Source organism: Podarcis pityusensis (genome assembly GCF_964106645.2).
Source record: "Podarcis pityusensis genome assembly, chromosome: 7".
NCBI lineage: Eukaryota > Metazoa > Chordata > Lepidosauria > Squamata > Lacertidae > Podarcis > Podarcis pityusensis.
Genome location: NC_138031.1, coordinates 12,641,412 through 12,666,893, shown reverse-complemented (window position 1 = coordinate 12,666,893; position 25,482 = coordinate 12,641,412). Strand labels below are relative to the sequence as shown.

General features: G+C 47.3%; 1 long non-coding RNA gene across 3 annotated transcripts in view; it reads left to right on the top strand.

Annotated features, from left to right (window-relative positions):
* Window positions 1-25,482, top strand: part of LOC308480952 — a 92,416-nt gene that overhangs the window by 34,132 nt on the left and 32,802 nt on the right. For all 3 annotated transcript variants that reach the window (XR_013988348.1, XR_013988349.1, XR_013988350.1), the window contains exon 2: window positions 3,605-3,979. This is a non-coding gene — a long non-coding RNA (uncharacterized lncRNA). The remainder of the gene's footprint in view (window positions 1-3,604; window positions 3,980-25,482) is intronic.

Below are 25,482 nucleotides of genomic sequence, written 5' to 3'. Positions count from 1 at the left end.
GGCCTCTCTCCTTACATTCTTAGATCTTGGTTTGTAAGCTCCTTTCCGTTCATTAAAGCCAGCAGCGTGGGAATTGGCTTGCTGTCCGTCTGGCTTTTGAGCGGGGCAATCTACTGCTGACCTCCAGTTGTCAAATTGCTTCTAAATTCAGTTGGCTCTGTCTGCATCAGGCTCGTAAATTGAGTTTGCTCTCATTCACTGGCTCCTTTTCTCCTTTTTAAATGCAATTAAGCCCTGTAAGCAAGTAGCAAAACCACCACCACCACCTCTATATACCAGTGGACTGGTCCACCCTTGGGGAATATATTTTGCCTTGCTGGAATCTTGGGATGTGGGGGCGAACCTTTGGCTTGTGATGGATGCAGCACTTAGCCAGGACATAATACCAAGAGGCTTAAGAGATGCTCATCTTTCCCTAATCTCTTTGAGTGCCCCCCCCCCATTGAGAGACCATTAGCCCATGGGAGGGGACACATAAGCAAGGCAGTGTCTTTATAGCAGAGCAGTCGAGCTGTTTCACAATTAGCAGCCAATTCTCTCTTACCACCAAAGGAACACAAGTGAATAGCAGAGAAAATCTTTAATAAAAATACATTTATTTTTTTAAAAAACAAAAAAACAATTAGCAGCCAATTTGGCTTTGTGGGAAAATAGTTTGACTTAAAGTTAGCCAGCTCTCAGGTGTGTGTCTCTGTCTATGCATTTAGGGCTTGGGATTGGCAAGGCAGTTTTTCAGGGGTTTGAAATGCAAATTTTTTTGGGGGGGTGGAAAGCCAGCCAGGCTCCCCTTTTATGAGGAAGCAAGCTGTGCTGGAACTTCCGGTTGCAAATAAACATCTGAGTTTCGTTAGGGACGGTTTTGCTGGGCCAGCGGTGATTGCAGTGGTTCAGTTTGACGTGAAGCGAGGAGCTATGGGGGAGCCTATTGTGCATGTCCGATTGATGCATGGGTAGTTTTGGAGCCAGAAGAAGGTGTCTGTGGGGGGAGAGTATTGTTTTAAGTAGATAGAAGAGTTGCGGGTGGCGCTGTGGGTTAAACCACAGAGCCTAGGACTTGCTGATCAGAAGGTCGGCGGTTCGAATCCCCGCGACGGGGTGAGCTCCCATTGCTCGGTCCCAGCTCCTGCCCACCTAGCAGTTCGTAAACACCTCAAAGTGCAAGTAGATAAATAGGGACCGCTCTCGGGCGGGAAGGTAAACGGCGTTTCCGTGTGCTGCGCTGGTTCGCCAGAAGCAGCTTAGTCATGCTGGCCACATGACCCGGAAGCTGTCTGCGGACAAGTGCCGGCTCTCGGCCTCTTGAGCGAGATGAGCGCGCAACCCCAGAGTCGGTCACGACTGGACCTGATGGTCAGGGGTCCCTTTACCTTTACCTTTTAAGGGTTGCTGCAACTTACTACTTATGACTCCGAATGCTCAGTGTTGGAGGAAGCAGAAGAGGGGGAAAGGAAGAGAGAACTTATCTCCCTAAGATAAGCCACTTAACCCACAAAAGCAAACAAAGCCCCCTTCGTGCCCACCCCACCCCACCCACTTGAAAGGTTCTTGGCAGAATTGCATCACCGTGATTATGGTCTGAGATAGGAGACACAGGCATAATCTCCCTGTCATTTCTTTTCATTTGGGTCAGGCGAGAGACCACCTTTAAGGTTTGCATTTTGGAAAGGGGGTGGTAGATAACTGCAACAAAGGACAAGCAAGAGGGGAGCTTAAAACAATTGAAGCAACGTTTTGGTTTACACATATGGGACGTGGGTGGCGCTGTGGGTTAAACCACAGAGCCTGGGGCTTGCCGATCAGAAGGTCGGCGGTTCGAATCCTCATGACGGGTTGAGCTCCCGTTGCTCAGTCCCTGCTCCTGCCAACCTAGCGGTTCGAAAGCACGTCAGAGTGCAAGTAGACAAATACGTACCGCTCCGGTGGGAAGGTAAATGGCGTTTCCGTGCGCTGTTCTGGTTCGCCAGAAGCGGCTTAGGCATGCTGTACGCCGGCTCCCTTGGCCAATAAAGCGAGATGAGCGCCGCAACCCCAGAGTCTGCCACACTGGACCTAATGGCCACACTGGACCTAATGGTTAAATGGACAATTTGTTGTTGGCAAAGGACAGCTGGACATATAAAGGCCCCATTGCCTTCAGTAGCTTAGGGCCTCATCAAACCTAAATCTGGCCCTGGTGCCATTGCAGTGCAGGTGCCTAAGATTAAAAATTGCATTTTAAGCGTCTCTCGCAAGAGTGGGAGCTCCTCTTTTTTCCCCACGCAGCTGGCACATTCTGATGTATTGCCGAGGATGACGCGTGCGTTGAGCAAAAGACAAAATGCGGCGTTGCTTTGGGGAGTGACAACAGCGCTTGGGTACCGCGAAATAAATCACTTTCCCTTCCCTCCCTTGACTTGCTTGTACAAACACAGCCGTCTTAACCGCACATACAAACACACGCAGTGCTTGGACGGCCTCCAACGATAAACCATATTCACTGTGGAATGCTTCATGTTTGCCACATCCACCTCACACATCCTCCCCAATTAGGAAACGGCTTGTGCATTGGTTTCAGCCCATGCAGTCTGAACAGCCTGCATCCATAACGGGTATCTTTTGATTACGGTTTCCAGGTTGAATAATAATAATTTTAAAGGACATAAAAAAAGAGCCCTGGCAGAATAGGGCAAGGCATTTGGAGATCTTCTGTCTTTGAACCTGGAAGTTCTGCTTGGTGGCATCGATAGAACCCATTGCCTGTGGATTGGTCTGATCCTTAAGCCAACAGACCGTGCAGGCTGGCGGGTCCCCTCCACATCAAGTGGCTGTGAGTTCCACAAGTTTATTTTGGAGTTTCGTGAAGAGGTTCTTCCTGTTGCTTGTTCTGGACCTAAAAGTTTTTGTGGACTTTTTGGAGGTCTTAAATTGTAAGTTGGACAGCATTTCCCTGTTTTACAGGGCTAAGGCTCAGGAGGAGCTCAGTTTAAAGTCACCTTGTGTGGGGTGGAGACAAGATCCTTTCTCTGAGACATGTCAGCAAAGCCCTCCAGTTGGGACCGGGATTCCCAAACCTTAGGGGTGTCTCCTCTGCTTGGATGCCTCTGTGAGTTGGGCCATTGCTTCCTCTGGAGTACTGGTGCTCTAAACACCAGCAAAGAGACCCCGTTTAAACTTTGCACTTGCCCTGCTTTCTGGTTTAAATCTGACCCACGTTTATTGGGGGGGGGGGGAAAGACCTGTATGCTTCCTTTGAATCGAATGAAAGAAGGCCAACAGTGTTTGCTAAATTTCTCACTCGCAGCCTTTAATTCTTCTTCCTGTCTTTGTCTCTCTCCCCACCTAATTTTTGATGGCTGTCTCAGACAAGGGAGGCCCTTTGTCCTTGAATTGACCTTGCCCTCCATCCTACAAACCAAGATGCTGAAAACTTGGTGACTGCTTACTGAGAGATCAGGCTTCCTTTCCCCCACACCTTTCTGACAGCCATTTGCAAGGAAAAGGGAAAGTTTAGATTTATCATGCAAGTGGAACAATTTCCAGTCTACTCTCCCACCCCCAACTCCCTGTCTCATGCCCTGTCTGCTCCATGTAACAGTTTCTCCTTGTTTTGTTTCCTCTTCCCAAGGTCTCAGTCTTGATTTCTGGAGCGATCCAATAGACACAGCAGCTCCTCCAACATCTTGTTCCTTTCGTTCAAGGACGCCCAAGGCCGTGGGACTTTCTCGAGCTGCCCAAAGACTCCGGAGAATGCCAGCTGCGGATGAAATATGTGCGTGGGGAGGGACGAAAGATTTTGGCTGTTCCCCCTCCCCTCATTCTGGATGTTCATACCAAGATAACATTGCCGAAGATGGATTATTTCCCCCGCTATCAATGGAATATGCATTTTTTTGTGTGGTTAATTTTGTGCGTGTGGATGCTGGGGGAAAAGCGCCGCCAGTAGTCTGAACATGAGACTCCCTGCCCTACTGTTTCCCATTGGGACAAGTGTGCTACCCAGGTACGTCTGTGATTACCTGATATACAGATAAGTTTTAAGTTTCTCAAAGTTTGCGGTGAATTCATTCTCTCTCTCTTTCTCTGTATGCCCCCAGCATGGACATATCACAACTGATCTTTTAAGCACAGTGAAAGGAGTTGAACATGAGAAAACATGCTTTCTCCCTTGCTCCTGGCGCCGCCACGCTAATCATAGCTAAACCATGGCTAGCCTTAGCGTTGCGTCAGGACCCTGGTTCAGTCTGTTTCTCTCCAAACAAACCAAGAGTGTTTGTAAATGTTTGTTCTCGGATTGCTGCGTGTGGGTGGTTTGGGAAGAAACAAGCCGTGAGTCTGGATTTGGGCGTGCTGCTAAGGCAAACCATAGTTTAGCTCCTGGCAGTGTGGCAGGAGTGAGGGAGAAGCAAAGCACCTGAGATTTTAGCCCTGCACTCTCACTTTTAAGCTAAATTTAACTAAAATGAAGTGTGAACCAGGCTGATGTGTTGTCATGTGCAGCCTGCAGAAATGTTCCTTCTAATACAGTGGAACCTTGGTTCTCGAACTTAATCCGTTCTGGAAGTCTGTTCAACTCCTGAAACCATTCGAAAACCAAGGCGCGACTTCCAATTGGCTGCAGGAGCTGTGTTGGACGTTCGGCTTCCAGAAAACGTTTGAAAACCGGAACACTTAGGTTTTCAGCATTCGGGAGCCAATTTGTTCGGCAACTAAGCCGTTCGAGAACCAAGGTTCCACTGTACTGCAAAACATGCTGTTCGTGATACCTGCCTGCCATATTCTCCTACAATACTGTGATCACACTTGCTGGGACCATGTGCTTTCTGGCTCGTGTGTGCTTGGAGATTGAGAGTTTCTATCCCAGAGCTTTGGTTTTCTTGTCGTTGTTCTCTGTGATGAAGACACCTTGCTGTGGATGGCAGAGGCTGAATTGCACTCTGAGCACGCTTCATATTTGCTGGATTCAAAGATGCATGATTGATCCTTTTTTTAGGATTACGGGAGTGCTGTAGGAAGCTTGGTGCATGCTGAGGTCAGTATATCGCACCATTGCACGGGGAGGAGGGAATGTTGGCAGGAGACAGAAATGTTGTGGTGATTAATAGCAATAGCTTGCTTGGAGCGAAGGTGGAGTTCTGCCAGTACCCAGCACAGGCAAGCACGAAAATTGCAAGTTTCGTGGAAGCTCCCAGATTCTCCTTAGGGTTGCAATCTGATGCAGACTTCCTGGGGAGTCCATTGACCTTTGTGAGACTCAGATCTGACTAAGCAAGCTTAGGTTGGTGGTGCTTAGCAGCAAATGGATGGAATCGGCCCTTTTGAAAGCATGTGCTAATACAGTGGTACCTCTAGTTACGAACTTAATTCATTCCGGAGGTCCGTTCTTAACCTGAAACTGTTCTTAACTAGAGGCGTGTTTTCGCTAATCCGCATGCGATTTCCATTCTCATCCTGGGGCAAAGTTCTCAACTCAAGGTAACTCTTCCGGGTTAGCGGAGTTTATAACCTGAAGCGTTTGTACCCCAAGGTGTTTGTAACTTTAGGTACCACTATATAGTAAGGTATAACAAACTGTGGGTTGTATCCTGTGCTCCACAGGCAAAGTTCTGCAGGCAAAGCAGCTTTTCCATTTCCACACCTCCCTCTGAACTCCCCCAAAATCTTCCTGGAGGCTCCCCTAATATTTTGGAGCTAATTTTGTGAGAGTGGGGGATGGGGAAAAACGAGAAGACAGGTTTTCACCACCCACCTGAACTGTGCGAATGTTAAGGAAGGTAGGAGAGGGTATATTGTTTTGACATTACCTTCTCCCCACTCACGCTAGTGAGTAAACATCAGAGCGCATTCCCTTTGCAACTGATTGAAAGTAAGTCGATGATTCATTAGAATCCTTTAATTAAGCAATCCAGTCTGGATCGTTCCTGGGAAGTTTCCTCTTTACAGTCGTACCTTGTTTTGTGGCCGGGATCCGCCCGAAAAAGACGCAGGGCAAAGCCCCGCATCTGTGCATTCACATGTGCGGAGTGGTTTGTGCTTCTGCGCATGCACAAAGCGCGATTGTGCTGGAAGTAACCCGTTCCGGTACTTCTGGGTTTGCCGCGGACGTTCACCGGAATGGACGCTAGACAAGGCAGACGTTCGCGGAGGTATTACTGTATTTCCCTCTTAAAATAACGACAACAACACAACACAGCCTTCTTCGAAAGTAAGAATAAAGTTTTACTCATATTCGGTTCACAGCAGTAATCTGAAGGCAGGCTTTCTCTTGTGGTTACAGTGAAAAGAAGTCTGAGGTGTCGCTCAGACTTTCTGCTTGGGGGCTCCATCCTATGTGAAGGTTGAACCATGCGCTGGCTAAGAGCCAGGAGAGTGAGAGACCAAGAGAGAGATGGTTGCATGGCCAGCCCTTTTATCTGGTCAGCTAGGGTCATGCCCATCTACCTGGCCACACACAGGGGGAGAAAGCTCCATTGCAGGTATGGCAGGAAGTCGTCCCTGTCTGGAGCCACGTTCCCCTGTGTGTCCATTCCAGGAAACAGGAAGATGTTGTACTTGATTGCTCTAGTGATAACACATCCCACATAGCCCTTCTCAGGCAATACAACATAACATTTATATGCATAGATTTTATTCAACCACACAGTGTCACAGCTTGACACGAAGGTTCTGGAAACGCTTCTTTGGGTAGGGGCTTCGTGAGGATGCCCGCGGTCACCTCCTTCGTAAAAATCGCAGCTGCCAAAGTTGCAAAACAAAGAAAAAGAAAAGAAAGGCAAAATAGAGATGAAGAGAGGGAAGAGAGAGAAATAAAGAAGGCAAAAGGAGAGAAGCGTTAGCAATAGAAGCATTTAAAATAAAAAACGACGCTGTGATTTGCTGTCTGAAAGCTTAAGGGTAGCATTTGATTCTTCTCTTTTGTATCTACATCTTTCTGTGGGCTAATCCAGCCATTCCTTCCTTGTGAGGTTCTTTTTCTGTGCTGTAGGGAGCTGTGGATAATATGCTCAGGACGAAACGTTGGGTTTTTGTTTGTTTATTTGTGCTTTCTTTCCCCACCGAAAAATCAGGAAAATGTTGGTTTAAAAGCTTTGGGAGAGGCATCCACCTCCCCCCTCCACCGGTCATTTGGAGCAATCTCTGTCGGCGGACGGACTCTGTTATTACACGGCTGGCAAGGAAATTCCATTTTGCTTAGGATGCTACTGTACATCCGCTGGAATTTCTTTTTTTTTATCGCTGTAATTTTATCACTTCCTCTGTTTTGGAATTTTAGCTCTCATTGTTCAGCCCCGGGACCGCAGCCTGTGGAATTTGCTCTCTGGGTGAGGAAGCCCTCAGATTTTTCACTGTTGATACAGCTCTGCCTTTGCCGACTCATGGTGAGCGGTTTGCAGCTGTTTTTAAAGGGCACCAGGAATAATCGGGAACTGCTTTGCGCTGAGTCAGACCGGTGGCCTGTCTAACCCAACATTGCTTACACGGACTGGCAGCAGCTCTCCTCCGTTTTGGGCAAGGGGGCAGCCCTAGCTGGAGAAGCCGGGAATTGAACTCTCAAAGTAGATTCTCTGTGATTTTATGGCTGCAGCCCTGTGTACGACTACCTGAGAGTAATCTCTGTGGAATTCAGTGGGAGAAATGTTTCTGAGTAAATATGCACAGGGGTGATCATTCTGTTAGTGTGCTTTATTGATCTCCTGCCTGACCCTGGGCATCATTTCCAACTAGGTAAAGGTAAAGGGACCCCTGACCATTAGGTCCAGTCGCGGCCGACTCTGGGGTTGCGGCGCTCATCTCGCTTTATTATCCGAGGGAGCCGGCGTACAGCTTCCGGGTCATGTGGCCAGCATGACTAAGCCGCTTCTGGCGAAGCAGAGCAGTGCACGGAAATGCCGTTTACCTTCCTGCTGGAGTGGTACCTATTTATCTACTTGCACTGGGGTGCTTTCGAACTGCTAGGTTGGCAGGAGCAGGGAATAAGCAACAGGAGCTCACCCTGTTGCGGGGATTCGAACCGCTGACCTTCTGATCAGCAAGCCCTAGGCTCTGTGGTTTAACCCACAGCGCCACCCGTGTCTCTTCATTTCCAACTACTTTTGGCTAACTGTGGAGGGGGGGGAGGAGGGAAAGAGACACACATAAGCAGGATTTCTGGGTGCAATTGTAGAAGAGCTATTCAAGAACTATGTACAAGTGCTTCTCACTTAGCTCAGTTGGTAGAACGTGAGACTCTTAATCTCAGGGTCGTGGGTTCGAGCCCCACGTTGGCCAAAAGATTCCTGCACTGCAGAAGGTTAGACTAGATGTCCCTTGTGGTCCCTTTCAACTATAATTCTATGCACAGACCAGGGCCGGATTTAGGTTTGATGAACGTACAGTGGTACCTCGGGTTAAGTACTTAATTCGTTCCAGAGGTCCGTTCTTAACCTGAAACTGTTCTTAACCTCAAGCACCACTTTAGTTAATGGGGCCTCCTGCATCTGCTGCGCCACCGGAGCACGATTTCTGTTCTCATCCTGAAGCAAAGTTCTTAAGTTGAAGCACTATTTCTGGGTTAGCGGAGTCTGTAACCTGAAGCGTATGTAACCTGAGGTACCACTGTAATGGGGTCTTTTATATCTCCAGCTGTCCTTTGTCAACAACAAATTATCGCTTTTTTGTGTTGAATATATGCTATATGGTAATTTGTGGCCCTAATAGGTATCTAAAGCTGTTTGCCCATGTTGCCATGTAACCAGTCCCTGCAGAATGTAGGCACCCTATATATAGAAATGAGCAAACCAGTGATATTTTAGGGAGCAGGCTGGCAGGTGGGGCCCGTTACTTACATCATAGGAGCCTACACAACACTGTTGCTGTATGTAGGTTTTATTTTATTTTTTTATCTTATATTTTGGAAATGTACATCCAGTTGTTGTTTTTCCCTTTTAATTTTTTTGGAGCCCCCAAGAGAGTGGGGCCCTAAGCTATAGCTTGCTTCGCTAATACATAAATCTGGCACAGACATACCCACGCTAGCATTCAAATTTCACCCAAACACACACACACACACACACACACACAACCGAACAGTACTGCTAGGAAGAGATTAAAGAGAATGCTAAACCACATCGGATGCTGGCAATAATGACAGCCGCTTTCATCAGTGAAACCATGATTGCCCACGACACACAGAGCCTCTGATCTGCAGCAGAGCAAAAGCCACTTATTGCAGGAATGCTCTTTCTGTTCCTCCCCAATCCCACAAAACACACACACCATAATCTGACTTGCACAGACATAGTAGAAGTCAGCTCTTTCAAAACGCTTGATCTCTCCGGCTCTCTAGGGATAAGTGGGTGGATTTTTAAAAAGCAGGGGGGGGGGGGGAAAGAACTCTTTTTGGGAAACAAGAGTATCTTTGGCCTATATACACACAATTGAGCACAGTGATGCTCTGCCCAAAGTCTGCTGAGTAATAGAATGCAGCAGGATGAAAGCTGCCCTGGCTGGAGCCCCAGGAGCAGACAGCTAGGCTTTGAAAACCAGCCACCATCTGGAACGGAGGGCTGCCAAAGCACATCCTTAACCAGAAGTGTGTGACTGCGCTGCGGCCCGGTGACCAATTAAACTCCAGGAAATCGCTGCTGACCTCTTCCCAACACTTAACCCACCAGTACAGTATTAACTCTGTCCCAGTCAGCATTCCTGTCGATGTACGGAATCCACGTTCACACAGTTGCTTGAACAGAGAGATTTCTTGGCTAGAAACCATCCCTGCCACTCATCCCGCTGCTTCCATGGCAGATCCCGGATCAGCTGTGCTGGGAACACAAGTCATCTCGGAACGAATGTGGCTCCCATAGCACCGTCAAGGTAATGGGCTCACACCTGTGCTCAGGAAACCTGGCAATCTCACGCACAATTGACCTCCAGACTCTGCCTGGACATCCACTGTGGTTCTTCTGCCCTAGTGAAGCTACCAGGTTCTGTTTTTCAATGTCTTTACAAACGACTTTTCAGATACTCATCAAATTTGCAGATGGGAGGGGTAGCTTATGCTGCAGAAGACAGAATCAGAATTCAAAATGACCTTGTATAATTATAATTATAATTATTTATTTATTTATACCTCGCCCATCTGGCTGGGCTTCCCCAGCCACCCTGGGCAGCTTCCAACAAAATATTAAAATACTGTAATACATCAAACATTAAAAGCTTTCCTAAACAGAGCTGCCTTCAGATGTCTTCTAAAAGTCTGGTAGTTGTTGCTCTCTTTGACATCTGGTGGGAGGGCGTTCCACAGGGCAGGTGCCACTACCGAGAAGGCCCTCTGCCTGGTTCCCTGTAACTTGGCTTCTTGCAGTGAGGGAACCGCCAAAAGGCCCTTGGCAATGGACCTCAGCATCCGGGCAGAACGATGGGGGTGGAGACGCTCCTTCAGATAAACTGGGCCGAGGCTGTTTAGGGCTTTAAAGGTCAGAACTAACACATTGAATTGTGCTCGGAAATGTACCGGGAGCCAATGTAGGTCTTTCAAGACCGGTGTTATGTGGTCTCGGCGGCCGCTCCCAGTCACCAGTCTAGCTGCCGCATTCTGAATTAGTTGTAGTTTCTGGGTCACCTTCAAAGGTAGCCCCACGTAAATTGGAGAACTGAGCCCCAGCTAACAGAATTAATTTCAATAGGGACAAATGTCAGGTTCTGCACTTAGGCAGGAAGAACCAGATGCACAAATATAGGATGGGGGTCACTTGGCTTACTAGCAGTGCTCGTGAAAAGGATCTAGGGTTCTTGGTGGACCACAAGCTGAACATGAATCAACAGCGTGATGCGGCAGCAAAAAAAGCTACTGCTATTCTAGGTTGCATCAACAGAAGTATAGTGTGCAGATCAAGGAAAGTAATAGTATCACTCTATTCAGCCTTAAGTCAGACCACACTTGGAATACTGTGTCCAATTCTGGGAATGTCCAATTCCAAGCCGGAATGTGTGCAGAGGAGGGCAATCACAATGATCAGAAGAGTGGAAGAAGAAGAGGAGGAGGAGGAGGAGTTTGGATTTGATATCCCGCTTTATCACTACCCGAAGGAGTCTCAAAGCGGCTAACATTCTCCTTTCCCTTCCTCCCCCACAACAAACACTCTGTGAGGTGAGTGGGGCTGAGAGACTTCAGAGAAGTGTGACTAGCCCAAGGTCACCCAGCAGCTGCTTGTGGAGGAGCGGGGAAGCGAAGCCGGTTCCCCAGATTACGAGACTACCGCTCTTAACCACTACACCACACTGGCTCTCGTGTGGAAACCAAGCCTGATGAAGAACACTGGAAACCAAGCCTGATGAAGAACAGTTGAAGGAGCTGGGTATGTTTAGCCTGGAAAAGAGGAGACCGAGAGGAGATATGATAGCCATCTTCAAATATCTCAAGAGCTGTCACATGGAAGAGGGGAAAAGCTTGTTTTCTCCTGCTCTGGAGGGTAGGACTCAAACCAGTGGCTTTAAATAACAAGAAAGGAGATTAACTAAAACGTCAGGAGGAACTTTCTGACAGTAAGAGCTGTTCGGCAGTGGAACAGACTCACATGAGAAGTGGCGGACTTCCTTGGAGGTTTTTTAAGCAGAGATTGGATGGCCATCTGTCATGGATGCTTTAGTTGAGAAGCCTGCATCGCAGGGGGTTGGACTAGATGACCCTCGAGGACCCTTACAACTCTATGCAGCGGCTGTGGTCTGTGACCTCTGTAGGGTGCTCTCCCCAGGGACTAGCCAGATGTGTAACTGCCAATCAATCACAGTCAGTGCATCACTTGAAAAATAAGTCTTCAGAGACCTGTCTTGTGCCCCAAAATAGCAACTAGAAATAATAATAATAATAATAATAATAATAATAATAATAATTTATTTATACCCCACCCATCTGGCTGGGTTTCTTCAGCCACTCTGGGCAGCTTCCAACAGAATATTAAAATACAATAACCTATTAAACATTAAAAGCTTCCCTAAACATTACGTTTTGGTGATTGCAACCCTTTGGTGCCTAGCTTCTATATCTGAGTTTCTAACACTGGGCTCCATGTCCCTTGGGTTGAAAAAGTGTTCCCAGCTCGTCGTAGCTTTTCACAAAAGTGGGAAGGGCAGTGAGGAGAGCCTCTGCCCCAGCTATACTTGGAGAAACACAAGACGAAACATCTGCAAATAGATTTGCCTAGCAGGAAAGCATCACGGAGAAGGAACACAATGCAAGTTGAAGAAGGAGTGACCCGGCTGGAAGAATTTTGGCAACTGCAGGGGCCTGTCATCTCCCGTGTCTCACCTGCTGAGTGCCATAATGGCTTGTCATTTCACGACTCTTCCCTGTTGAGCTTTGCAGGCTAACATAGAGAAAATTAAACACGCAGAGCCACCCTCCTGTAAATGTTTCGTACCCACTGTTTTAAGAAGCAAAGTGAAATTTCACGACTGATTGGTTTGTCTTCTGGCTTGGCTCGGAATCGCAGGCTAGCTTTCTGGCTTTGCTCGGAATCGCAGGCTAGCTGTGACAGGTTTGGGACTTACTCTGTTTCATTGACGTTTCCTTGCTGGATGATTTCTGGGTTTTTTGTGATCTTTCACACGGTGTAAGAGCCACTTCTGGAAACCTTGTGGAAGATTAGTGCTTAGAATCATAGAATCTAGTCCAGCCCCCTGTAATGCAGGAATCTCAGCTAAAGCATCTATGACAGATGGCCATCCAACCTCTGCTTAAAATCCACCAAGGAAGGAGAGTCCACCATCTTCTGAGAGAGTCCGTTCCACTGTCGAACAGCACTTACTGTCAGAAAGTTCTTCCTGGTGTTTAGTCGGAATCTCCTTTCTTGTAACTTCAAGTCCTTGGTTCAAGTCCTACCTTCAAGAGCAGGAGAAAATGAGCTTGTTCCCTCTTCCATGGGATGGCCCTTGAGATATTTGAAGATGGCTATCATGTCTCCCTTAAAGCCATGGTTTTCCCAGTAGTGGTGTATGGAAGTGAGACCTGGACCATAAAGAAGGCTGATTGCCGAAGAATTGATGCTTTTGAATTATGGAGCTGGAGGAGACTCTTGAGAGTCCCATGGACTGCAAGATGATCAAACCTATCCATTCTGAAGGAAATCAGCCCTGAGTGCTCACTGGAAGGACAGATCCTGAAGCTGAGGCTCCAATACTTTGGCCACCACATGAGAAGAGAAGACTCCCTGGAAAAGACCCTGATGCTGGGAAAGATGGAGGGCACAAGGAGAAGGGGACGACAGAGGATGAGATGGTTGGACAGTGTTCTCGAAGCTACCATCATGAGTTTGACCAAACTGCGGGAGGCAGTGGAAGACAGGAGAGCCTGGCGTGCTCTGGTCCATGGGGTCACGAATAGTCGGACACGACTAAACGACTAAACAACAACAAACAAATCATGTCTCCCCTTGGTCTTCTCTTTTCCAGGCTAAACATACCCAGCTGCTTCAACCATTCCTCATTAGGCTTGGTTTCCAGACCCTTGGTTACCTTGGTCGCCCTCCTCTTTGCACGTTCCAGCTTGTTGATCTATTCCTTAAATTGCTTAAATGCATTCCTTAAATCATTACTTGGGAAATTGTAGGGAGTTTTAAGTTGTAATTTCATGTGATGAAATTTCGGGTGGTATCATGGTTGGACAGTCTTCTCGAAGCTACCAGCCTTAGTTTGACCAAACTGCGGGAGGCAGTGGAAGACAGGAGTGCCTGGTGTGCTCTGGTCCATGGGGTCACGAAGTGTCGGACACGACTAAATGACTAAACAACAACAAATCCTGGCATATGGTTCTTGATGTTTCGAAGCTCTTCGCTTGCTTATGAAGCACAGATAAAATGAACACGCTTAGTTGGATCGCTATGCTACAAACTGATTTTTGTTTTCCAGGAAAAAAGCAATCAACTCAGAATTTTCTGGGAAACTCAGATTTGAGAAGGGACTTTAGAGATGATGAACATAAACTGACAACAGCAGTTTTATAAATCACGTTGATGGGTTGTATAGAATTCTTTGTTGTCAATAATATGAGGCAATATTTTTGCCAGATAATCAAAGCTAATTGAATTGGGCCAGCTCACAGGCCATTAGTAAGTGATGTCCCAGTTTCAGTCTTGCTTGAAGAGCAGAGCAGTAGTTTTATACCCAGTGCTTACTCAGATAAGGCAACACTAGTGATAAGGCTTGATCTGGGAATCTTAGTGACATTTGTTTAGGTGCTCTGTGTTAACCAGAAGTCACTGTGTGACTCATTGGCCAAATGTTGGCTATTGTTTCAGGATAAACGGGATTCAAATCTCTGCTCATTTGTGTCTGAGACTGAGACCTTTCCCTACCTCGTAGGGTTATTGTGAGTCTACAGTATGCCTCTGAGCTTCGGGATGAGAAGATTGAATAGAATTGTTGCAAGGGACCACATCTAGTCCCACCCCCTGCAATGCAGGAATATTTTGCCCAAGTGGGACTTGAACCCACAACCCTGAGATTAAGAATCTCATGCGCTACCAACTGAGCTATGCAAATATAACCAATCATAGCAGCCTTCACCTCAAGGGATAAGTGCAACAGTCCAAAAAGAAAAAAATGGGAAATGATCTGTAATGAATTGAAAAAATTGTTTAAAAGTACTCCCCCCCCAACCCCCCCGAGTCCTTCCTGTTAGGGATAATTCAGACTGAAATTCCCAGGTGTCAAAAAAGGTTATTTATGTATGCTACTACTGCAGCCGGTGTTTTCTTAGCCCCCAAATGGAAAACGAGCGAGGTCCCAACCAAAGAAGAATGGCAACTTAAGTTGACAGAATATGCACAACTTGCAGACTTCACATATAGAATAAGAGAACAAGAAGAACATACGTTTAGAGAAGATTGGAAAACGTTTATTGAATATATGGGAAATAATTGTACAGCTGAAAACGCTGGCAGCATTAAGATAAATTCAACAGTGTAAACAAGTTTTGATGGATGGAATAATGGAATACTGAATGGTATAGTTTTTGTAAAATATGCAGGGATTTGTGATATGTAAAATGAACTATGGAAAGAGAAGAAAGGAAGTCATTAATATCTTAAGGATGTAACAATGAGTGCTTTAAATTGTGAAACGGAAAATTTGATAAAAATTATATATGGAAAAGAAAAGAAAATCAAAAGAGTAGGATGAAAATTGAGAATAAGACGAGCCGCTGCTTGAAATACTCTCTGGCAGCAGCAAAGAAGGGGACTCACTCTTCATTTTGGAGACGTTTTCCCCATGCAAGCTCCATTGAATTGAATGGGACCTTGTTCCTGTGCCGGGGCTGGGGAACCAGTGGTCTAGTCAGACACCCATTGGACATGCCTAGCAGAGGCTGGCGGGAGTTGTAGTCCGACAAATATCTGGAGAACCACTGGTTTTCCCATTCCTGCTTCAGGAGTTGTTTTTTGAACCCTACCCCACACCTGCAATAAAAGCTAGAAATGCAACCTTTTCCCTTTCTCTCTTCCATTTTAAGAGAAAGAAGAAGAAGAAAAGGTTTTTGCCGTTTTAGATAATATCTCCCGGTCCAGCACAATTGCCTGGTTCCCTGGGTTAGAATTCTCATCTTCAGAGTCCTAATGGCATCTTTATCACCAGGAACTTTGATAATCTGACGTGTTGTGCAATGATGGTAAATAAGTTCTTCCTTGAACCCCCAGGCTCTTTGCAGTTTCCCCTGAAGGTCGTGACACTCACCACTCGCCTTGTCAAATATTCTAGCTATGAAAGGATTGATTGTAATTTTTTTTTTAAGGCTTTGCTGAGAGCTTGCAATTTTAGAAAAGGTCATTCTGACCATCTCGCCTCCTGTTTTCCCGCATTTACATGCGCTAAAGAATGCGAGACTTGTTTGCTTGCGTAAAAAACCCAGGTGTTAAGAGCTGGGGAGAGAGAGAAGGTGGGAGGGAAATAAAAATTACGTAGTTCAGAATTCCTTGCATGCTTGCCTCTGCAAAAAATGTTTCTGATTGGAGATTTGCAGAGTTTTATCTTCTCCTCCTCGTTGCCCTGTAGCTGAAGACCACAGAGCATTTTTGCTAATGGAAGGAGGACTGGTGTTAAATATGACTTCTCGGTACAATTATGCAAATTCAAGGGATGCGGGTGGCGCTGTGGTCTAAACCACTGAGCCTCTTGGGCTTGCCAGTCGGAAGGTCGGCAATTCGAATCCCCGCGACAGGGTGAGGTCCCATTGCTCTGTCCCAGCTCCTGCCAACCTAGCAGTTCGAAAGCACACCAGTTCAAGTAGATAAATAGGTACCGCTCCGGTGGGAAGGTAAACGGCATTTCTGTGCGCTCTGGTTTTCGTCATGGTGTTCTGTTGTGCCAGAAGCAGTTTAGTCCTGCTGGCCACATGACCCAGAAAGCTGTCTGTGGACAAACGCCGGCTTCCTTGACCTGAAAGCAAGATGAGCGCTGCAACCCCACAGTCGCCTTTGACTGGACTTAATCGTCCAGGGGTCCTTTACCTTTACCTATGCAAATTCTACCCCCCCCCCATTGTGATCCAGGGACTTCCACATATCAGCATACACCCCCTTGAGATTCCTGGGTTGCATGATTTGCAACATTAATGGCTTCCTCCCTTTCAGCTTTGCAATTAGACCCTTAAATGCTCACCTGGGGTGCATGGAAGTTGTGCATGCCAGAGCTCCATATTCAGATTCAGATTCTCTCTCTCTCTCTCTCTCTCTCTCTCTCTCTCTCTCACACACACACACACACACACACACACCAACACAGAGTTGGAAAGGACCCTGAGAACCATCTAGTCCAAAGCAGGAATATGCAGCTGTCCCATATGGGAATCGAACCTGCAACCTTGGCATTATCAGCCCCACGCTCCAGCTATCTGAGCTATCCAGGCTTGCACCGTGCTTTAGCGCTGCACATGGATCTTGCTTCCTTCATCTGGAGCAGGCACGTCCAACAGGTAGATTGTGATCTACTGGTAGATCACTGGACGTCTGTGGTAGATCACTATTAGATCAGTGGCTCCCCCCCCCCCCAGAGAAACTGAACAACTTTGGCTCCCCTAAAAAAAGCTCAATATTTTGGCCCTTCACCCCCCAAAAACGGGCCTTCCCTCCTCCCTAAAAGAAGCTCAACAACTTTGACCTGAACCCCAAAAAAGGGAGTAGATCACTTCCAGTCTTTAACTCTGTGAGTAGATTGCAGTCTCTTGGGAGTTGGCCACCCCTGGTCTAGAGGTTGAGTTGAACCTTAAAGGCAAGTGCATCTGTGTGGCTTAGTCCTGCACCTTGATCAGTACAGGGCAGCGCTGTGTTGGCTTCCTCGACTGGCCCTTGTTCTCCTTCGGTCTGTCCAGGATTTGCGCTGAACTTCTTTGGTGGGGAAAAGCTTGCCTTTATTCCTGCATCGCAGCGGGTTGGGCTAGATGACCCTTGAGGTCCCTTCAAACTCTACAATTCTCTGGTTCTGGGGTGGAGTCTGCTGCGAGCTACAAAATTCTGCATTAACTGCAGGAAGCTGATTATTTTAACCAAGCGGTTTCTATGTTGAAAGCCTTGGAGAACTTTCTCTTGGAAATAATAGTAAAAAATCCCCATTAGCAATCCTTTATTCTTATGCTGCTTTCTAACAATTAAGGAATCTGAAGCATTTTCACAAACCCTCTCTGAAACAATGAGGGTTTTTGGAAATCAACAGTGCTAAAGAGGACCTGGTATTTCCTTTTCTTTTTTTGGAAGGCAGAGTTGTGGTTTTGTCCTTTTTGAGCAGAAGGCGCTCTCTTGCTTTCTGCTCAGTGACTGTAAATGGCATTTAGGGTCGCGTGTGGTTTGTGCAGAATGGAAATGGGCTGGAATGTTGACTTGTGTGCGCTCAAAATGTAATTTTGCAGCTGCCCAGTCTCTGGGTTGCAGGGCACCCTTGCCAGTTAGAAAAAGCAACACAGAGCCTTATCCCAGCTGGTGAGCAACTCTTTTCACTGACTCAGCCCAGGCCGCTCCCTGAGTCATCTCCACCACTTCCTATATCATCTCAATCATTTCATGCCAATAAAGGAGATGGATTGATTGATCATCTCAACAAATGGTGATTAAGAATGCATTTTGTTCCGCACAATTTGTTCCGCTTGGGACAGGGGACTCTTGCATTTGTCATGCTAATTCCTCATCATAAAAATCAAGAATTCAGCTATCGAAGCCTCACCCGATGGTCACTTAAGTCTCTGCATCCACACTATGAATTTTAAACTGGTTTTACACGTTCTTGCTTCTATTCAGTGACTGGAAGGTGGTGGAGCAGATCTCCTCCAGAGATTTCTGTGCAACCTTATCGAACCTCAGTTCCCAAAGACCCAGAAGTGATGGGGGTGGGTGCCTCTGACAGGAGGTTTAGCTAAGGACCGACTTAACAGTTTTAGAAACTCAGATATATAAGCGAATTGCCAAATGGCGTCTTAGTCCTAGGTTTATTGGCCGAGGGAGCCGGCGTACAGCTTCCAGGTCATGTGGCCAGCATGACTAAGCCGCTTCTGGAGAACCAGAGCAGCGCACAGAAACGCTGTTTGCCTTCCCGCCAGAGAGGTACTTATTTATCTACTTGCACTTTGACGTGCTTTTGAACTGCTAGGTTGGCAGGAGCAGGGACCGAGCAACGGGAGCTCACCCCGTTGCAGGGATTCGAACCGCTGACCTTCTGATTGGCAAGTCCTAGGCTCTGTGGTCTAACTCACAGCGCCACCCGCGTCCCTGTAGTAGCAATAGTAGTAATGCAGTAGATGAGCTCTTATGCTTGACTGCTTAAGAAAGCTGGAGGGGCCAGCCAGGTGCGGAGATGTCAATCACCAACCTGACATCTAGTCATCTCCACTAGCGCCAGCTATAAATTGGAATGCCACTGTTCCCAATATTAACGTAATTGGGATTAAAAGTGGCTTTGGAAAAGGTGGGATTTTTACACACACCCCCATCTGCCTGTCCCTTGGCTCTTGGAGATTTTTCTGCCCCACAGTCGAAGCATTGGTTTAAATGTTGTGTTTTTGGGGGGCGGGCGCATGGTTTAATAAAGAGTGTTCGTGCTCGGTTGCCTAATATCACACAAGTGCGCTTGGCCTGTTAACAGTGTGGGATGGAGAGCCCCACTCCAAAAAACTCTTTTCACACGGTTGCTGGATGCAAAACGTTCCTGTTTAGGGAAGCTTTTAATGTTTGACACACTATTGTATTTTAGTATTTTGTTGGAAGCAGCCCAGAGTGTCTGGGGAAACCCAGCCAGATGGGCGGGGTATAAATATATTATTATTATTATTATTATTATTATTAATAATAATTAATTAATTTTATAAATAGGTTTTCGAAACCACAAAACAGTACTGATTTCATAAAATTCATGCACTGCTTGATTGTCAAGAAAAACAACAGCAGCAACAACTCCAAGCGTTTTGGGGGGTGTTTTTAATCTTACTCAGAGTTGACCTATTGAAAATAATGGATGTGATTAATTCAGGTCAATTGATTTTAGTGGCTCTGCTCTCAGAATACACCTTAGTTGAATGCAGCTGTGTGCGCGCACACACATGTACGTGTAAAATAAAGATAATATACATATTATTTTGAAGATGCATGCCTCTAGCTTTGCACAGGACTTCTCCGTCATCCTCTTGACTGTGGGAATGCTGCCAGACTGGGCTGAGCAGCAGGATGACTCCAGTCTGTTGACCTCAGTCCCGTGAAAGCAAAGCCGAGGAGCTGAATTGCAAAATAACAAGGCGCTTGAAAGTGAGACGCAACGCCTTGTCCGAGCAGTTGCTGTCATTATCTTGTACTTTTTGAGCCAAAGGTCTCACTTGGGCCAAGCATTGCTTCTTTTTCTTGTTGTTGTTTTTTTAAAAAAATGCCTGCTATGAACCACTTATGGGACACGGGTGGCGCGTTAAACCACAGAGCCTAGGACTTGGTGATCAGAAGGTCGGCGGTTTGAATCCCCGCGACGGGGTGAGCTCCCCTTGCTCAGTCCTTGCTCCTGCCAACCTAGCAGTTCGAAAGCACGTCAAAGTGCAAGTAGATAAATAGGTACCGCTCTGGCGGGAAGGTAAACGGCGTTTCCATGTGCTGCTCTGGTTCGCCTGAAGCGGCTTAGTCATGCTGGCCACATGACCCAGAAGCTGTATGCCAGCTCCCTCAGCCAATAAAGCGAGATGAGCGCCGCAACCCCAGAGTTGGCCACGACTGGACCTAATGGTCAGGGGTCCCTTTACCTTATGAACCACTTATATATGAAGTGCTCTCTATGATGAAGGCCCCTCTGTATGTTCCACCCCCTCAGTGGGTTTCAGGCTGGACAGATCAGCATATTCTCTGACCCACCCCCATCCCCAGACTGCTTTGCAGCAGCTTGAGAAGGACCATAGTTCTGGGGCTGAGGATCTGGTCTGCAATGCAGAAGGTACCCAATCCCCTCATGGGTGTCCCGATAGGGACAGCAGCGCCTTGTCCCCAGTGTTCTGACAAAAGCTGAGTTTGAGCTGGTGCAGGTGGCAGAGGCAGTGTTTGAAATTAGCCAGGCTATCAGCCACTTGTGACCAAGTGAGGATGTCTGGACTCCAGGATGGCGTTTGACTCCTCCACCATCTGGAAGATGCATGCCTGGAGAGCCTTGGAATTGGGCTGTTTTCACTCACTTACCGTATTTTTTGCTCTATAAGACTTACTTTTTCCCTCCTAAAAAGCAAGGGGAAATGTGTGTGCGTCTTATGGAGCAAATGCAGGCTGCACAGCTATCCCAGAAGCCAGAACAGCAAGAGGGATTGCTGCTTTCACTGCGCAGTGATCCCATTTGCTGTTCTGGCTTCTGAGATTCAGAATATTTTTTTTATTGTTTTCCTCCTCCAAATACTTGGTGCGTCTTGTGGTCTGGTGCGTCTTATAGAGCGAAAAATACGGTAATTAATTCCACAACACGTAGAATTCTGTCAGTTCTATTTTATCTGCACCGTCGGAATGAATTTCAGAAACCAAAATGCTGTTTTTGAGCAGCAGCAGTCACCATTAAGAAAAAAGATACACCCCCCCCCAAACACACACACAGTGGTACCTCTAGTTGAGGACATGATCCATTCCGGAGTGCCGTTCGCACCCCGAAAAGTCAGCAACTAGAGCAGTGCTTCTGCGCAAGCATGGAGCGCGATAGAGCACTTCTGTGCAGGCACGAAGCATACAGAATGCTTCTGCGCATGTGCACGGCGCGAAACCCGGAAGTATACACTTCCGGGTTTGCCACATTCACAACCCGAAAATCTGCAACATTAAGCGAAAGCAACAAGAGGTATGTCTCTCTCTCTCTCTCTCTCTCTCTCTCTCTCTCTCTCTCTCTCTGTGTGTGTGTCCGTTCTTCACCTGAAACTGTTCTTAACCTGAAGACCACTTTAGCTAATGGGGCCTCCCGCTGCCGCCGCTGCACGATTTCTGTTCTCATCCTAAAGCAAAGTTCTTAACCCGAGGTACTATTTCTGGGTTAGCGGAGTCTGTAACCTGAAGTGCCTGTAACCTGAAGCATATGTAACCCGAGGTACCACTGTATATATCAAGGTTGTCATCTGATCTAGCTAGATGTTTAACCCAGAATCAATCACAGTCATTTGAAAAACAAGACTTTGCCCCCAAATGGCAACTAGGCATTCTGTTTTGGTGACTGCAACCTTGGTTTAAGGAGCCATTTGGAGCCTGGCTTATAAATCTGAGTTTCCAACAGTGTCAGAGGCCCTGGGCCAGATACTGGCAGGTGAGATGGAAGCTCACTGGGTGATTTTGGGACAGTTACCAACTCCCACCACATCCCAGCTACGCCTCCTGGAATGCCTTGATAGAAAAGGTAGCATGTGCATAGATTTATAAAGCTACAAGGCAAGCAGTCTGACTTGCATAAGGGGTGAGTTGACTTGCCATCAGAGACTTCTTCTACCTATGGTATCAACGACTTGGATGATGGACTCAAGGGCATCCTGATCAAATTTGCAGATGACACCAAACTGGGAGGGGTGGCTAACACCCCAGAGGACAGGATCACACTTCAAAACGACCTTGACAGATTAGAGAACTGGGCCAAAACAAACAAGATGCATTTTAACAGGGAGAAATGTAAAGTATTGCACTTGGGCAAAAAAAATGAGAGGCACAAATACAAGATGGGTGACACCTGGCTTGAGAGCAGTACATGTGAAAAGGATCTAGGAGTCTTGGTTGACCACAAACTTGACATGAGCCCACAGTGTGATGCGGCAGCTAAAAAAGCCAATGCAATTCTGGGCTGCATCAATAGGAGTATAGCATCTAGATCAAGGGAAGTAATAGTGCCACTGTATTCTGCTCTGGTCAGACCTCACCTGGAGTACTGTGTCCAGTTCTGGGCACCACAGTTCAAGAAGGACACTGACAAACTGGAACGTGTCCAGAGGAGGGCAACCAAAATGGTCAAAGGCCTGGAAACGATGCCTTATGAGGAACGGCTAAGGGAGCTGGGCATGTTTAGCCTGGAGAAGAGGAGGTTAAGGGGTGATATGATAGCCGTGTTCAAATATATAAAAGGATGTCACATAGAGGAGGGAGAAAGGTTGTTTTCTGCTGCTCCAGAGAAGCGGACACGGAGCAATGGATCCAAACTACAAGAAAGAAGATTCCACCTAAACATTAGGAAGAACTTCCTGACAGTAAGAGCTGTTTGACAGTGGAATTTGCTGCCAAGGAGTGTGGTGGAGTCTCCTTCTTTGGAGGTCTTTAAGCAGAGGCTTGACAACCATATGTCAGGAGTGCTCTGATGGTGTTTCGTGCTTGGCAGGGGGTTGGACTCGATGGCCCTTGTGGTCTCTTCCAACTCTAGGATTCTATGATTCTATGTCAAAGTGGCCGGATTGGATTTGCAATCTGAGATGCATATCAAAGGGCTCTCCCAGTGAAGTTCCTTTAGACTGGAATAGCTTGACCTGTGATGGAAGAATCCTCTTCCCAGTCCTCTAGGTGGGTTGTATCAGGTGACCTCAGAGTTGACAGAGGTCTCTTCTCCATCCCAAGGTTGGGTGTTGCACAAGCTGCTAGGAGAAACCCGAACTTCACTTGTTCCTCTTGAGTTTGCATCACGGGCAATCTGACCCCCCCCCCCGCCCTGGATTGCAGCTCACTTGGTTGCAACACGCTTCAGAATGCAGAGTCTCGGAGGTAGAGATTATCTCCCAAATGTCTGTCCCTTTCAGGAATGCTGACCCTGAATGACGAGATCTTGCCCTGCCCCCCCCTTTGCTGGCTTGCTCTCGTCTAGATTTGCGCAGTTCTACCTATCAGATCACTGTCAAAGGTTTCTTAGAGGAAGAGGCCTTTTCCCACCGGTAGGACATCTGTGCTGCATGCAGAAGGTTTAATCCCCAATGACATCTCCAGGTAGGGCTGGGAAGGTCCTGGGCTGGGAATCCTGGACCGCTCCTTCCAGTCAGTGTAGGAAACACTGACTGAACCAGTGGTCAGGCTCTGTATAAGGCAGACTCCTCTGTTCCCTATTCTGGTAGGTTGCTCATAAAGGTAAAGGGACCCCTGATCATTAGGTCCAGTCGTGGCCAACTCTGGGGTTGCGGCGCTCATCTTGCTTTACTGGCTGGTATACAGCTTCCGGGTCATGTGGCCAGCATGACTAAGCCCCTTCTGGCGAACCAAAGCAGCACACAGAAACACCGTTTACCTTCCTGCTGGAGCGGTACCTATTTCTCTACTTGCAGTTTGACGTGCTTTCGAACTGCTAGGTTGGCAGGAGCTGGGACCGAGCAACAGGAGCTCACCCCGTCGCGGGGATTGAACCGCCGACCTTCTGATTGGCAAGTCCTAGGCTCTGTGGTTTAACCACAGCGCCACCCACATCCCAAGGATGCTCATAGAGTGAGCAAATAATTTGAGGCTTTACAGATGATTTTGGACTCCAACCCCCATCATTCTTGACCCTTCATCCAGCTGGCTGGTGGGATTTGTAGCCCTGTAGCATCTGTAGTCCAATGACACCATGTTCGCTACCTCTCGTCTGTTTACAAGTGTGGAGTTTTTTTTTTGGGGGGGGGACAGGTTGGCTGATGGTGAAGCCTTGAAGTCCATATCCGGTCCCACCCTTAAGACTGAATGTGAGTGGAGGTAGCAACTTCTTCGCTGTGCCCCACTCAGTTTACTGTCTAGCCCAGGGTTTCCCAAACTTGAGTCTCCAGCTGTTTTTGAACTACAACTCCCATCATCCCTAGCTGGCAGGATCAACGGTTGGGGGTGGTGGGAATTGTAGTCCAAAAACAGCTGGAGAAACTCTAGTCCTGATGATGAGTTCTGGAGAATTCAGAAGCTTGCATACTTTTGTGACATTTTGCTTACTCTAGCAAAGGGGTTGCTTGTTCTAGTATTTGGTGCTTTCTTCTTCTTAATGAGCCCACAAGGCTATCTTTTTGTTTCCCCCGCCCCCAAACACTTAGTTCCTGCTTATCAATCCCATCCTGAACTCTGAGTCTTCCTGCACAACTCCTTCTCTATCCCAAACTAAAAGGTAAAGGTACCCCTGACCGTTAAGTCCAGTCGTGGATGACTCTGGGGTTGCGGTGCTCTTCTCGCTTGACTGGCCGAGGGAGCCAGTGTTTGTCCGCAGACAGCGGCCAGCATGAATAAGCCGCTTCTGGCGAACCAGAGAAGCACACGGAAACATCGTTTACCTTCCCGCCGGAGCGGTACCTATTTATCTACTTGCACTTCGATGTGCTTTCGAACTGCTAGGTGGGCAGGAGCAGGGACCGAGCAACGGGAGCTCACCCCGTCATGGGGATTCGAACCGCCGACCTTCTGATAGGCAAGCCCTAGGCTCAGTGGTTTAGACCACAGCGCCACCCACGTCCCTTACATCCACAACTAAACACCATCAATTGTGGTCTCTACGCCCCCCCCCCCTTGGCAACACTTGCCTGTCAGATATAGACCACATGTGCTCTATTATTATTGTTTAGGGAAGCTTTTAATATTTGTTGAATCATTGTATTTTAATATTCTGCTGGAAGCCGCCCAGAGTGGCTGGGAAAGCCCAGCCAGATGGGTGGGGTATAAATAATAAATTATTATTATTATTTAGACAGAGACCCTGCAAACTTCCCCTTTCCATACAGCTGTGCTGGCTGGGGGCGGATTTTCATAGTCTGAAACATCTGAAGGGCATCTGGTTGGGAAAGGCTTCATTCCACGCAGAGCCTCATTTTGCCATTCCATCTCTTGAAAACGAAATGCTTCACATTGCATGCTTTCTGTTTTGCAATCAGAATAACCTTGCGAGGCCGGTCACTCTTGAATTCGTGCATTCAAGGGTTGCCGATGGGGAACTGAGGCTGGGAGAGAGCAACTTGCCCCCGCCCACCCGAGAACGTGGAGCGGAAGCAATACTGAACTTGGGTTGGCCGAGTCCAGCTTCTGCATTCGCATGGATTGCACAATTGGCCTAGCAAAAACATAATTCCTTGCTCCCTAGCTC